At 38.9% G+C, this 13734-nt stretch overlaps 1 protein-coding gene across 5 annotated transcripts in view; it reads right to left on the minus strand.

Moving 5' to 3' along the window:
• The window catches only part of LOC119648927 (adenylyl cyclase 78C), a 386778-nt gene that overhangs the window by 204376 nt on the left and 168668 nt on the right, over positions 1 to 13734 (minus strand). The window lies entirely within an intron of this gene.

Genomic DNA, 13734 nt, shown 5'->3' on the forward strand with positions numbered 1-13734 from the left:
CGATTCGATTGCCGTCCCATATAATGCAAATTTTTGAACGCATCCTTGACAGCCGTACTTCGACATGGAGACAGATCGTCCTCTTTACATTGTAATTGAGAATCTAGAGAAGATGAAAGATTTCCATTTGAAGATATTTTCCTTTTTATTGGCTAAAAGTATTTGGTAATATATACAAATACGTATTTCTGGGACGAACTGTCCCCTGCATCAGTGTTTTATCCAGATGTTTAACCGTATACCAAACGAAGTCGTTTGGTATGCTATGCGCTAATATCTACTGGCAGACGCCGAGTTAAATTATACTACCACGATCCGAAAAGTAAATTTCGAGGTGTGGAAGGTATATCAAACCCACTGTGTGTCTCTGTCGGTGTTCATTTTGCCCCTTTACCACTCGTCTTTATTCTTGTCTTGGACAATGTCACACAGGACACTCAACGGCCATGCTCTATATACTGCTGGAAAGCTAGTCTCGAGCAATCACTTCATGTAGCATGGTCTCAGACTGAATTTGAATAAAACAGAGTTTTCTACAACTGATCCAAATGAAATAGCCACACTCGCAGTGACCTGCATAGAAGTGAGCGATTTAAAAATTTTAGATCAATGGTATCAGCCAAGGGTGAACATTACGAAATTGCTTCACGCCTTAACACAACGACGTTCTACAATAGGCCACAACTAGAAGAGTGGCGCCAATTAGACGAAATATGACACTTCACTTATTTAACTTCGAGCAATAGAACAGTATTTTGTACTTAGACGTAATTTTCACGGATCATACTTGCCAAAAAAAATTCTAAATTACCCTTCAGGAAAGCGAGATTCACAAAGCATAAAATTTTGGACTCCTGTGTAACGGCAACGAGTCGAGGCCAGGCTGGAGAGCCAAACATCAATTGTTTCGAACTTTGAGTCCCAGTAAGGGTGGAGTGCGGATAACGAAAGAGATACAACAGTGAGTCGCACCTCATATACGACGAACCAGAAGTCGACATCTATATTAAGAGCAGAAAGTTCCAACGTGCAGGCCAAATAGAGAGCATGGAGTATAGAAGAATTCCCAGGCACCTGCTCAAAAGCAAGACGGAAGGTATAAACCCACCCGGAAATCGTGCTTGACGTCGCATACCAGTCGACTGTGGCTGTGATAAGTACCTTAGCCAAAATCAGGGTAATATTTACGGGCGAACTCAATGTTGCCCACATTACCTCTTTAGGGTATTGTGATCCTGTAGTGTACCGTTTCGGCCTTGAATGAAGTACTCTAACACACTTCAAGGCCCTGATGCAATTGGATCGCCGCGTCAACGATTATTATTAAATATTAATAATTGTAGTTGATGTCGGAAGCAATTTTGTCAGCATTGCGCTTACCCTAGCTTATTACTCTGATTTGACTCAGGTACTCATTTATTGGGTCGGCAATGACATACCATTGAGTAACCTGTGAGTAACCTATTGAAAATGGTTGATGGTCTATCTTTTCTTTTATGTAAAATTCAAAACTTTTTTACTCAAGTTACTTATATCTTTTTTTGGTCGTCCTTTCAATATTTTGATGAGTTGTCATTTGCTTTTTTAATGCCTTTTTAATGAAGAAGAATTTGTTTTTATTTACTACTTACAACGATGCTGTGTCTCAACTTCAGGAAGAAACTTTTTCTTTTGGTTAACATTTTTTATTATCAATCAATAACTTTACTGAATTTTTCTGTAGAAGCAAAACATAGGTGCATCAGCTTCATTGACTTTTGAGAGAGTAATGCTGGATAGATTCGTAAATTCATCTGAACTGGAAAATTTATTCATTGCAACTCGAGCGCCCAATATGAACAAGAAGTTTTGACTTTTTGACACTGTTGCAAATTTCGAAAACTTTGCCGTCCATTGACTGCTCTAAACAACAATTTTCTATTCGAAAAGTTCACTTTTCTGCCCAAATTGCAAAAAGCATAAATAAATAATCACATCGCATAAATACTACGAATTTGTATCAGTATCGGGTTAGGGAAGTATCTTTTTTAAGACTTTATTTATTTAGAAGATACGAAATCAGTGCAAGTTTTTGTTGTTTATAATTTACAAGAGTCTATAGACAACTTCTAGTAACTACCCTTCCCGCAAACATAATTAATAAGTCGTTGAAACTACAATCGAGCCAACGAACAATACATTTGATTGTCATCCTGATTTCGTAAACATTTCCGCAAACTATTCGCCGCAGGAAATGGAAAATGATAGGAGTTCCCTATTCATCGATAGATTGAAGCTGTGAACTCTCGACTCAGCATTTCCCATTCTAAAATCTCTTGCATGGAGCAAAGTCTTATCCAATCCTGAGAAAAAGTTTATTTCTGTTATCCAATATGAAAACACAGAAAAAAGACAAACAGAAAACCAAACTTGAGCTATTATCTACTATGCAAATTTCAGGATTAATGAGAAAAAATAATTAATCAAAGTTGTAGGAAATATTTAGATACAATCAGTATTTCGATACACAAACTACGCGTATCGTATTCTACATTGTAATATACTTTCATATGAAGTCAATAAACGTGATTTGTTGACTCATTCTATTTCTGAAGTACTTCTGAACTTCTCTAAACGCACTTTTCTTGATACTGTGTTTTTTGACTTTGATTTGGCTCAAATTTGGCGTCACAGTTCCCACCTTTCCACCAAATTTGGTGTCAATGGCTACAACCGTCTCCGAGAAAAATGCGTGTGACAAACAAACATCGGTTTACTGTCTATCTGTCTGTCACGTACATTTTTCTTGGAAACGGATGGACCGATTAACACCAAATTTGGTGGGAAGGTGGGAACCGTGTAACGCTCACGTATACACATAATTACATCATTCTGGATCGAACGTAAGGAGGGTTCTCCATACATGGAAAAAGGGTTTGTGTTTTGACATTGCTGGAAAGGTCGGGCGTGCGGAGGCCGAAAGTGATCATTTCTTTCATTGACCTATTCTCAGAAACTACCCAACCCAAACATTTGACGAAATCAAGATGCTGCCACTATATGGTGTCTAGACTCCGACATACCCTTTATACCGATACCTATTCAAATAAAGCTAATAATAGTATATTACTATAATTTATAGTAATTGGCTGCAAAATCCCCCCAAGTTCATCGTAGAATTATTACCCTTAGCAGTAATGTACGCTATACAATGGACCACAATTCTACCAATGCAAATCATACTATTACTAACAAAGTTATAATAAACCAAAATTGTCGCTTCTGCGCAAATCCAAGATTGAATGTCACTATCACGCGAAAGTGGGTATTCTCACATAATATATGCATATATTACGTGCTAGGTTATAATGGGACGAATGTGTACTCAAATGTTTTTATATAAAAAATACACAAAACCTTTCATACCTGAAACGTCCAGCTTCTGGCTTCCCGACTTTTTCTCCTATAAATCGGAAGAAATAACCCTTGATACTTTGCACATAAGGTAGTCTTACTCCTTAGGTACACACTATGCATCGAAATTCTGCAATAGTACAGAGGTGGTGGTGGCATATGTTATGTTAGTTTCGAAATATACGTATTCTACGTTGCGATCTCTGCTCACAGTACTTCGAACGTATCGAAGGACAATTGATGTCCCAATAACAGATTGTGTTCCACTAAAGCTGCTTCTATGAAGCCATTGTATTTTACATCACTTTCAAGTTACTTAATCCATTATTAAATCGTCCTATCGGTCTTTCCCTCCTATGTAGACACCATTCAAAATACTGCAATTAGTGCAAAAGAAACGTCAGGAGACCAGGACGACAAACGCATTAGTACCACTTCGAGATTTGTCAAATCTTCTAGAAGATAAGGAGCAAACTTGAGACTAGAAAATAATGCTTTCCGCGCGATATGGGTCACAGCTTTCAACAAGGTATGGCGACAAATTCTGGCCATAAAAGCGAGGAAGCTGCTTCCAGTAGAAACAAAAGGAATCTATAGTCTTGGAGGAGGGGATGGAGGGGAAATATAACAATTAAGTAGAAATGCTCCAAGGTAGTTTTATGGGGCAGTCTGTGTACCGTACCTGCCGCTTGGATGTACCAACTACTCCAAATTATATCTCAAATGCAAATTGTCATATTCAGACTGGACTGTACTGTGGAAAACTTTCCAGGAAAAGTTGAAAATTGGGTTTGGAACTGGAGAATTCAACTATGAGAAACAAATGTTATCATGTCCGCTAAGTTCCCAGTAAATGGAGTAGCCACCCTTCAATAAAAAGGAGCAAAATATATAGGCATGTGGCTGCTCCAAAGGTGAAATTGAGGGGCCTTTATTGGCTTGTAAATGAGAATTCAAAGCAAGGGTTGAATACAACTCCGGACATCAAAGGTTGATATACCGTTAATTCGGATATATAGTAACCGATTTTGACGTTCAGTAGCATACCAAAGGCCCAAAAATAATTACCAAGGCCACTTGAATATGAAATATACGAATATCTACAACGGCCGAAATATAAAAGAACCCTAGTTTCTCACCCTAACTTCTTGGCCAAAAACATGTAACTTCGGAAAAAAATATGTTCTGAGAGATTCATTCGGAATGCACCTTTTATTGTCGTTTGTAGGGTCCGCATCTGCGTCATTTCGTTCACGTTGGGCGGGAACGAGATTCATTTGCTTTTACGCAGCATAGTTACTTGTTCTCCTACTTAACTTCCTTCAACAGTTCCATTACCCTCCTTTCTTCTCCCTTCTTCTTTTGAGTGAATATCGTTTTTTTTAATACAAGTATCAATTTAAAATGATCATATTTTTTTATTTCCTTTTCATAATTTTATTTACAAAACCCATCATCTTTTAACTTCTCCTAAAATCCACTGCAAACTTTCAAAATTTAAATATAGCGGTTCTTTAATATTAATATTAAGAACGCCCAATAACTCTCTCAATGGCAACTCTCTCGCTTATCATTTTCAGGCAGGAGTATCCTAGAATTCTGAAGCCAATGATTTCGTTGTGAAAGAAACTTTTCCTAGTTCAAAGCGTTTATTTGCTGAAGGGATAACTTTGATTTTACTCAATTAGAAGTCTTTTACCATTTATTCAAACTCAATGGGAGATTTCATGCTGTTCATAATAATCTATCACTCGATAAATGAGGTCACAGTAAAAATTTCAAGTTAGCAAGATGATTTGTGTGCACCTTGGACATTTTATATATAGACAAAAACATCATCACTGGAATGTTTCTATTTCCGTTCACCGCTAGCATAAGATAGATTCTTGCCAGTAAACTTTTAAGAACTCTAAAAGGAGTAAGCACTCCTTCACTTCAAATTTTTAATTATTTTTCTTATATATATAATTCTCATGCTTCTTATTATTTTGTTCCTTCTTTTATTTTTGGTTTGCATTTTCACTTTTTGTCTTCAAATTTTATTATTTTTTTTGATTTTTTTTTTGTATTTTGTCATTTTGCGTGAGCTTTGAATTAAAGATATGAATCTAAGCTAGATCCATTGATTTCAGAACTACTCCCCCTCCTCTTTAACTAAACCCACAATTAAGAAAAGCATCTTCCAATAATTCCACGCGATATCCCAATGTTCCTTTAGTTTCCAGGTACCAGTACGCATCGGTATAAGGACACGTGAGGTTTTTGTAAAATGACACCCCAAACCTCGCAACCAAAGAGGCATGCAAGCTCGTATCGACGGGACACTTCAGTTGAGTTTTAGTATCTGCAGACGGACCCTGACGGTGAATTTCGGTTTTTGCTCCTCTTTGGGGTTGACTGCAGCCAATCAGAATATTGTTTGGAACTCCGGCCAAATCCATCATGTCTTTACAGATTTGAAAACGTATTTCAAATAAGTCTGTATGTGTATTTGGAGAATGGTATATATATAGTAAAATTAACCACTATAACAATATTCTAATTAAAAGAAATCGCTAATACACAAAAACTTACCTTTCTGAAATATCCATACCATTTTCCAACTTCAACTTTCTATGGAGAAACTTTTTGTGCATTATATTCTAAACAACAAATTTAAAAAGTCGCACAGCTTCCTTTCAAAAAGCACTGGCAATTTATACCACAAATGGTAGTTGAATTCATGAAAAAAACAATAGTACAATATAAGTACTTCCTGACAACCATAGTTGGAGGCGGAAGCGAAGCACAGTCAGTTCAATTTCAAAGGAACAATTCTTGAATTGGTCGAAAACTAGAAACTAAGCACTTCATGTATAAAACATTTCTATATTTTTCATATAAAAATTAATCGGAACACAATAATTGCTTTTTTTGTGTAGCCCGCACTGTATACGTATTCGCAGCGCCAGGTTATTCAATGAAATTCAGCAGGCGCGCTTCTAGGATGCAGTAAATTTAACTTAACTTCAACCTGTTATAACTTGATTAACAATATTAGAATTTCCATCAAACTTTTCAGAATTATGTTCTTCGTTTTCACCTATATTAATGGGCTTTATTCGCTAAACTGAACTTAAGGGGGTCATCCCGTGTGTCGGGTTGGAGAAATCGATTTTTTTTTTTTGCATGAATTGTATCTATATATGGTGGAGAATATGTGGGCAAAGGGATTTTCCGATATTCCGAGTCCTTGAGAAATTACAGGGTTAAACAGGTAAGGAGTTTGCAGCCGCGCCTAGAGTACTCGATGAGAAAGAGCATCGAATCTTTTTTTACCTGTTAGTTTTTCACCTGAGCCTTATAAATTTGAACACAGGTATAAATATAAAAAGATGAAAAACCAATCAATTGTCTAAACTTATTTGCTGTTTGGAATAAAAAGGATAATCTAGTCTAGAGTGAGCACTGAAAGACTTTCAAGCTATACTCAGTTATATTTTGTTGTAAGTATTGTGCTGTTTGTGTGTTCAGTGATTTTTTTAAATGGATCGTACGAAGGGAGATCGCTTTAACGTTCAACGTCATGCTCGCACTAAAAAACGAGTATTTCATGGGAATCGATAGTTATCGGAGAAGAAAAAGGACTTCGCACCAACTTCAGCAAAGAAACTTTTAGCAAGCATGAACACGGATGTTCCAATTGCGACAAGTTTTGTATATTGTATATTGGATTTTGCTGGAGTTTTCTCCGGTATTTCTGCAAATTTCTGCATACGTAGTAGTAAAAAAGGAATACGAAGGACATGTCGAGAAAAGAATGGGAACGCGGCTTAGAAACGCAAAGAAGAATCACAAAGGCATTGGTGGAAAAAGGGCTGGAAAAGTTACTGATAAGGACCTCACTACATTTCCTGGGCTGGCTATTCGTCGACACGCAAATTCGATAGAAGGAATGAAGCAAGAAATTTCGGAAACTTTCTTCCATAAATGTTCTACAGACGAAAATCCTCAGCATCAAAATTGTCCAGCAGGCGAGGGCAGTTGGTGCAAATGGCGCAAAGCCGAAGCTAAAGGAGAACTGGATAGTTTTCACCACGAGAAGGCACCTTTGACTGAAGAAGTACAAACAGTCATCAAACCAATCTACGAAGATTTGTCACGAGATGATCTCTTGAACAGATGTTTAGGAGCAGAGACCCAGAATATCAATGAGTCGTTAAATGCATTGATCTGAACTTTCGCTCTTAAACACCTTCATTCTGGGGCCAAGGTCGTAGAAATAGCCACTTTTCTGGCTGTAATTATTTTCAATGAAGGATTCAATGGCATTCTCAAAATCCTAGTGACCATGGGATGTCAAGTTGGTCACATATGTCAGGTTTATGCCGACCGCCGTAATGAAGCGCGATTTTGGCGGTCCGAACGACGATCGACTGACCTCGCTTAAAGAGCCAAGACTTTTTTGAAGAAACGGAGGGTACTCTCTATGGGCTAGGTATAGCAGATTAATGGTGAGCTAAAATTTTACTGTTGATAATCACATTTAAATTTTCAAATGCGTTTTTCTCGAAACTGCATCTTGAAAATCGGCTGCCACCATAGCTCAAAATCTATCCAACCAAATTCTTTGAAAATTTCACGGCTTCTTTAGTACATATTTCTACGGTCCGCAAACTAGGATAATTGCAATCGAACGGGTAGTTTTTTTTTTATTCATAAAAAAAGCCATAAAAAAACACCAAAATCCAAAAAATTAAGTTTAAAAGCCCACCAAAAATTTACCTTTTAATATTTTCTAATTATCCTAGTTTGCGGGCACAATAGTTCTTCAAGGACGCGGTGCGACTTTCCCTTAACAAATCCTAGTTTGCGGACCGTGGAATATTGTCCACATTAAAATGCCGTTTAGTTTTTTTCCCTCAGATGAACACAGCGCCCTCCAGCGTGGCAGCAGAAAAAACACCTTTTTTGGGAGATGGGTGCATAAATTAACACCTATTCCGAAAATTAGCTATGAAATCAAACTGAAAATACTAGAGATATCAATAAACATATCGTGAAAAAATCACGTTTCTATCTTTATCCAGTCCTTCAAAATAATTTTTCAAAAAAAGGCAAAAAAAACGGCCTTCACACGGGATGACCCCCTTAAGAGGGCTGAAAAACACTCAACCATAAAATATACTGTCATCATTTTTAAGGTTTTGTGTAAAACAAAACTTTATTAAAATCGTTTCACTGTCTGTCTGTCACATGCACTTTTCTCCAAAACGACTATACCGATCCGAACGAAATTTGGTGGACAAATGGGAACTATCAAATCCCACGCATACAGCGAGTAGCACAAATTTAGATGAAGTTTAAAGGGGGCTCCCCATACATGCAAAGGGGGGATTGAAAAATTTTTTTTAAAGGATATAGTCGTGTAGGGCGTCAAATGAAAGGCCTCGATTTGTACTTTCCGAAATTGACATTAGTTTTGGCATGATTTGCAAAGTGCGTGAGTAAGGAGTCAAAATGTATGCACTTAAAGTGAGACAGGACTCATTTTCGGCAACTATCCAACCTAAAAATCCGAAAAAAATCAGGGTGGTGCGCTTAGATGAAGGTCCCGTTCCGATCTGCTCAAATAAACTTACTAATTGTATATTACTAGTTCTTAGAAATTTACTGAAAAACCCCCCTTAAATTCATCCTAGGACTTCCGAATTTAGTACCAGCATAGAGGACAATATTTCGTATACACTTGCCAAATTTCGTGGAAATCTGGCCATTAACGTCAAACAGTTCAAACTTAGCAATTTCGCGCGAATTTACTGCTTCCAAAGCCATTCAAATAAGATGCTGACGTCATAATTAACCGGAATAATTGACATTCGCCTGAAATATTAAAGTCGCATTCATGAAGAATCTACTTATTTGCAGCCGTTTTTAAGGTTTTATATAAAACATTTATGTGAAATCAAATCTTCGAGAGACGTCCCATTCCGGTATCTGCTCAAATAAATTTACTAATAATATATTATCAACTTTTAGAAATTGACTAAGAAACTCCCCTTAACTTCATCCTAGGTGTACTAAATTTTGCACCGACATAGAGGACAGTCTCGTGCATACACATGCCAATGAAAATCCAACTATTAATCTCAAAGTTATAGAAGTTCAAACTTATCAATTTCGTGCGAATTAACAGCAACCTAAGCCATACAAATAAGATTCTGACGTCATAATTAATGGAAATAATTGACATTCCAGTGAAATATTAAAATTCCATACAAGAAGAATCCAATTCGCCCCAGCCTTTTTAAGGTTTTATGTTTACACTGTCTGTCTGTCCGTCTGTCTGTCTGTGTGTCTGTCTGTCCGTCACACGCATTTTTCTCGGAGACGGTTATAGCGATTGACACCAAATTTACTAGAAAGGTGGGAACTGTGAACGCTCACGCATATAGTGAGTTACATCCTTTTACGTCGAATTTAAGGGGGGGTCCCATACATGCAAAAGGGGGGTGTAAATTTCTTTTTCATCAAATATAGCCATGTTGGTTATCAAATTAAAGGTCTCGGTTAGTACTTTTCGAAGCTGGTCTTACTTTTGACTTTTGTTGAAAAGGTGGAGAGTACAGGGGGTTGAAAGTGGTCATTTTTTTAACGAACCCATTGTCAGAAACTACCAAACCGAAAAATTTGAACAAAATCAGGAGGCTGCCACTATATGGTGCCTAGGGCTCCGAAGTACCCTCCATACCGATACCTGTTTAAATAAAGTTAATAATAGTACATTACTATAATTTTAGTAATTGACAGGAAAACCTCCCTTAAGTTCACCCTAGAATGACAAGATGCAGCAATGTAGGCTACAGTATAAGGCATAATCTCACCAAATTTGGCGAAAATCACACTATTACTAACAAAGTTATAATAGGTCAAAGTTGTTCATTGTGTGAAAATTCAAAACGTTGAATGTCAATATCACTTCAAAGTAGATATTTTCATATAATGTATGCATATAGTACGTGCTACATACTAATGGGACAGATGCACACTCAAATCTCTTTATAAAAGAAGTACACAAAACCTTTCGTACCTGAAGCGTCTAGCTTCCGGTTTCCCGACTTGTTTTATATTTGATGTAGGTTACATTCTTGGCATTTGCTAATAATATTAAACTCAGAGTGTGAAGCGTATGAGGTTGACCATTATCAACACAGGGCTTTCCATCAAATGATTTAATTAAGTCGCTTTCTAAAAACGAGAGGGCAATCGAATTTTTGGCTATGTGACACGGAGCTGTCGTGCACTCGTCGCTCCTCACATCTTTTTCTTCAGCCTTCAGTTCACAAGCGGGGTCGGCTCGTCGTGATCGGTTTCGTCATTTTATTTTATCAAGTGCCTGCTCAGAATATAATCGCGAGGCTTTTAAATCCCCATCCAGCGTATCAAGCCACCGTTGTTTCCGTCGGCTTTTTGGTTGCTTACCATTGACTTCGATGTTCAGACCAATATTGATGAGTGAATTCTCGTTGGCGGGAATTACGTAACCACACCATCGAAAATGTCTCTCGCAGTTTTTCCACGATCTATGCAACCCCATATCGATCGCGTATATCCTCATTTCAGATGTGATCAAAACGTTTCACGCCATTAGTCCAATAGAATATCGTAGTCCCCATTACCGCAAAACGCCGTTCATTGTCTTTTATAGTAGGCTATCACTCTGAAGTATAGGGATACGTCGATCACAAAGAACACCGGTTGTGGAATGCCACTTCATTCAGATTGCGTTAAAGTGTGAAGCAATTTGCTGATAGTATTGACCCGAGATATTTAAATCGCTTAGTTCTGGGCAGATCACCGCCGCTGACAGAACTGAGCGATTCAAATATCTCGAATCAATGCTATCGGCCAATGGAGAACTACGTTATTCTCCTCACATAAGGAAACACAAAACCTTTTATACCTGAAGTGTTAAGCTTCCGGTTTCCCGACTTGTTTATTTTTGGCGGATATTGAGGTGAATACCATTTAGAGGCCTAAGTTTTATATATAAATATGATCATTTCTTTTTTCAGATTTTTGGAAAGCGTATTTATTGAGAACGGGTCCTGAATTTAAATGTATACCTTTTGAACTTGAAGTTCTTAGAGGTTAGATATTGTCTTCTATTTATAGTTAAGTCTAAAATCTATCAATTTTTGAACTTCTTGTTTTTATAATTAACCCTGACACTAACACCTGACACTAACACCTGACACATGCTTCGAAATATACTAATGGAGACTTGTTATTTGATGCCCAGCATTGTCAAATTCCATTGAAAAACAGTTTTTTTTAACGACACCTCCCCCTTCTTAAATTCGGTAGAGTTCACAGGACCAACTTTTCCACCAAATAGGTAGGTAGATAGATAAACAGGTAGACAGAAGTAGTAGTGGTAGTAACAGTAATTGAACGTCAAGCTTATCCTACTGAAAGTTCTGAAGCCGTCTCAGAAGAGGGCTTCAAAGTTCGGGTGGTATATAACACAAAGAACGGGTTCAGTGTACCACAATCTCAATTAACCATCGCACATCTAAATTCCCATTAGACACATGCCACAAAAATGTGGTAATTGTAGTACCAACCACACTACTAATTACAGGAGATAGTTAGTTAGTTTAGTTAACTGGGGGGAGCCGCAGCTCCGAGCACTCAGGCCATTATTCGAGCCATTGTACTATCCCCGTAAGTTGCCTATTCAATGGCTTCCCGCCTACGGTGTTTGCAGGCTTTAGCGAATCTGAGAACATTCTCAAGAGGCAGAGAGTGTGCAAAATTCTTCATTGAAGAAAACCTTGCCAAGGTGTCTTCGTCTGAGATCTGAGAATGCCGGGCAACTGCATAAAAAGTGCAGGGCTGTCTCCTCCTCTTCTTTACATTGGCTGCACATAGCCGAAACCATTACCCCAATCTTTTCCATATGGTAGTTTAAGGGGCAGTGTCCCGTCAAAAGCTCTATTAGGGTTTTCATGTCCCACTTCTTAAGGGACAACAAAAATGCCACTCTAGTCGCTCTAGGCTCCTTTCCTTTCGCTTGCCGGCAAGAGTCCAAATTTCTCCACTCGGTTGCGCGAATCGTTGCAATTTCACCCTTTAGAGTAGACTTGACAGTAGATGATCGGATTCCAAGAGCTAGTTCTGGCCCCACCATTGTGGATCCAGACCCTCGGCGAGCCAGTCTGTCAGCCTCGTCATTACCGGCGATGTTAGAGTGCCCCGGCACCCACATCAAAAATGTTTCGTTCAGTCGGCCAAGTTTCAGCAGCACCTGATGACAACTCCACACCAACTGGCTTGATATGTTGCCGCCATTTAGTGCTGATAATGCCGCCCGACTGTCGGAACAGATTCGAATGGTGCGACCCCTCAATTTTTGTCGCAGACATTCTTCTGCTGCCAATGAAATGCCATATATCTCCGCCTGGAATATGGTCGTCATTTTTCCGAGGGGTCGGGCCAGTTCTATAATCGGATTCTCCGAGAACACCCCTGCGCCCGATCCACCCTCCCCTGACTGACCCGTCGGTGAAGATTATTAGGTCTGTAATCTGAAAAGACTCATGGCCACTTGTCGACCATTCTTCTCTTTCGGTGATTACGACAGTGTATGTCTTTTCAAAGACGAATCTGGAAACCATATGATCGGTCGGCATCAGGGTTACCGGATGTTTTTCAAGGAATTTCCAGATAGACGCATACCCGTTGGATTGGTCGCCTTTCCACGCCCCAATGGTATCGAGCCTATATGCGTCGTTGGCCCTGCTAAGGTGGGTAGCGTATAGTTGCCCCACCTGACGTTCCTAGTGAACGTAACTAGTCCAGTTTTCCTAGCGTTCACCGTGAGTCAATTGCGGAGGCACCAGCTGTGTATTTCATGCAGAGTTGCATTCAAGCGGTCACATACTGTGTCCTTAAACTTGCCGGTAATTATTACGGCTAGGTCGTCCGCAAATGCTTGCCCAAAGACTTTTTTGTCCTCCAGGAGCCACAGCAGGGTATCCATCACCAAAAGCCATAACAGTGGAGAGAGAACCCTCCCTGTGGGCAGCCCCTGAGACATCCTGCTTCAATAGACTTCTGGCCGACCGATATGTGGATTTTTCTCCACTCTAGCATGTGAAGGATCCAACTGATTAGCAGCGGTTCGATTCCATGCTGTCTTGCGGCATCACAAATTGCCGCAAATGAGGCATAATTGAAGGCACCTTCGATGTCCATGAATGCGCCTAAGGTGTATTCTTTTTCGGACATCGCCTTTTCAATTTTTACCGTAAGTTCATGGAGTGCTGTCTCCGTGGATTTGCCTTTCTGGTAGGCGTG

The sequence above is a fragment of the Hermetia illucens genome, chromosome 2 (assembly GCF_905115235.1).
Source record: "Hermetia illucens chromosome 2, iHerIll2.2.curated.20191125, whole genome shotgun sequence".
Lineage (NCBI taxonomy): Eukaryota > Metazoa > Arthropoda > Insecta > Diptera > Stratiomyidae > Hermetia > Hermetia illucens.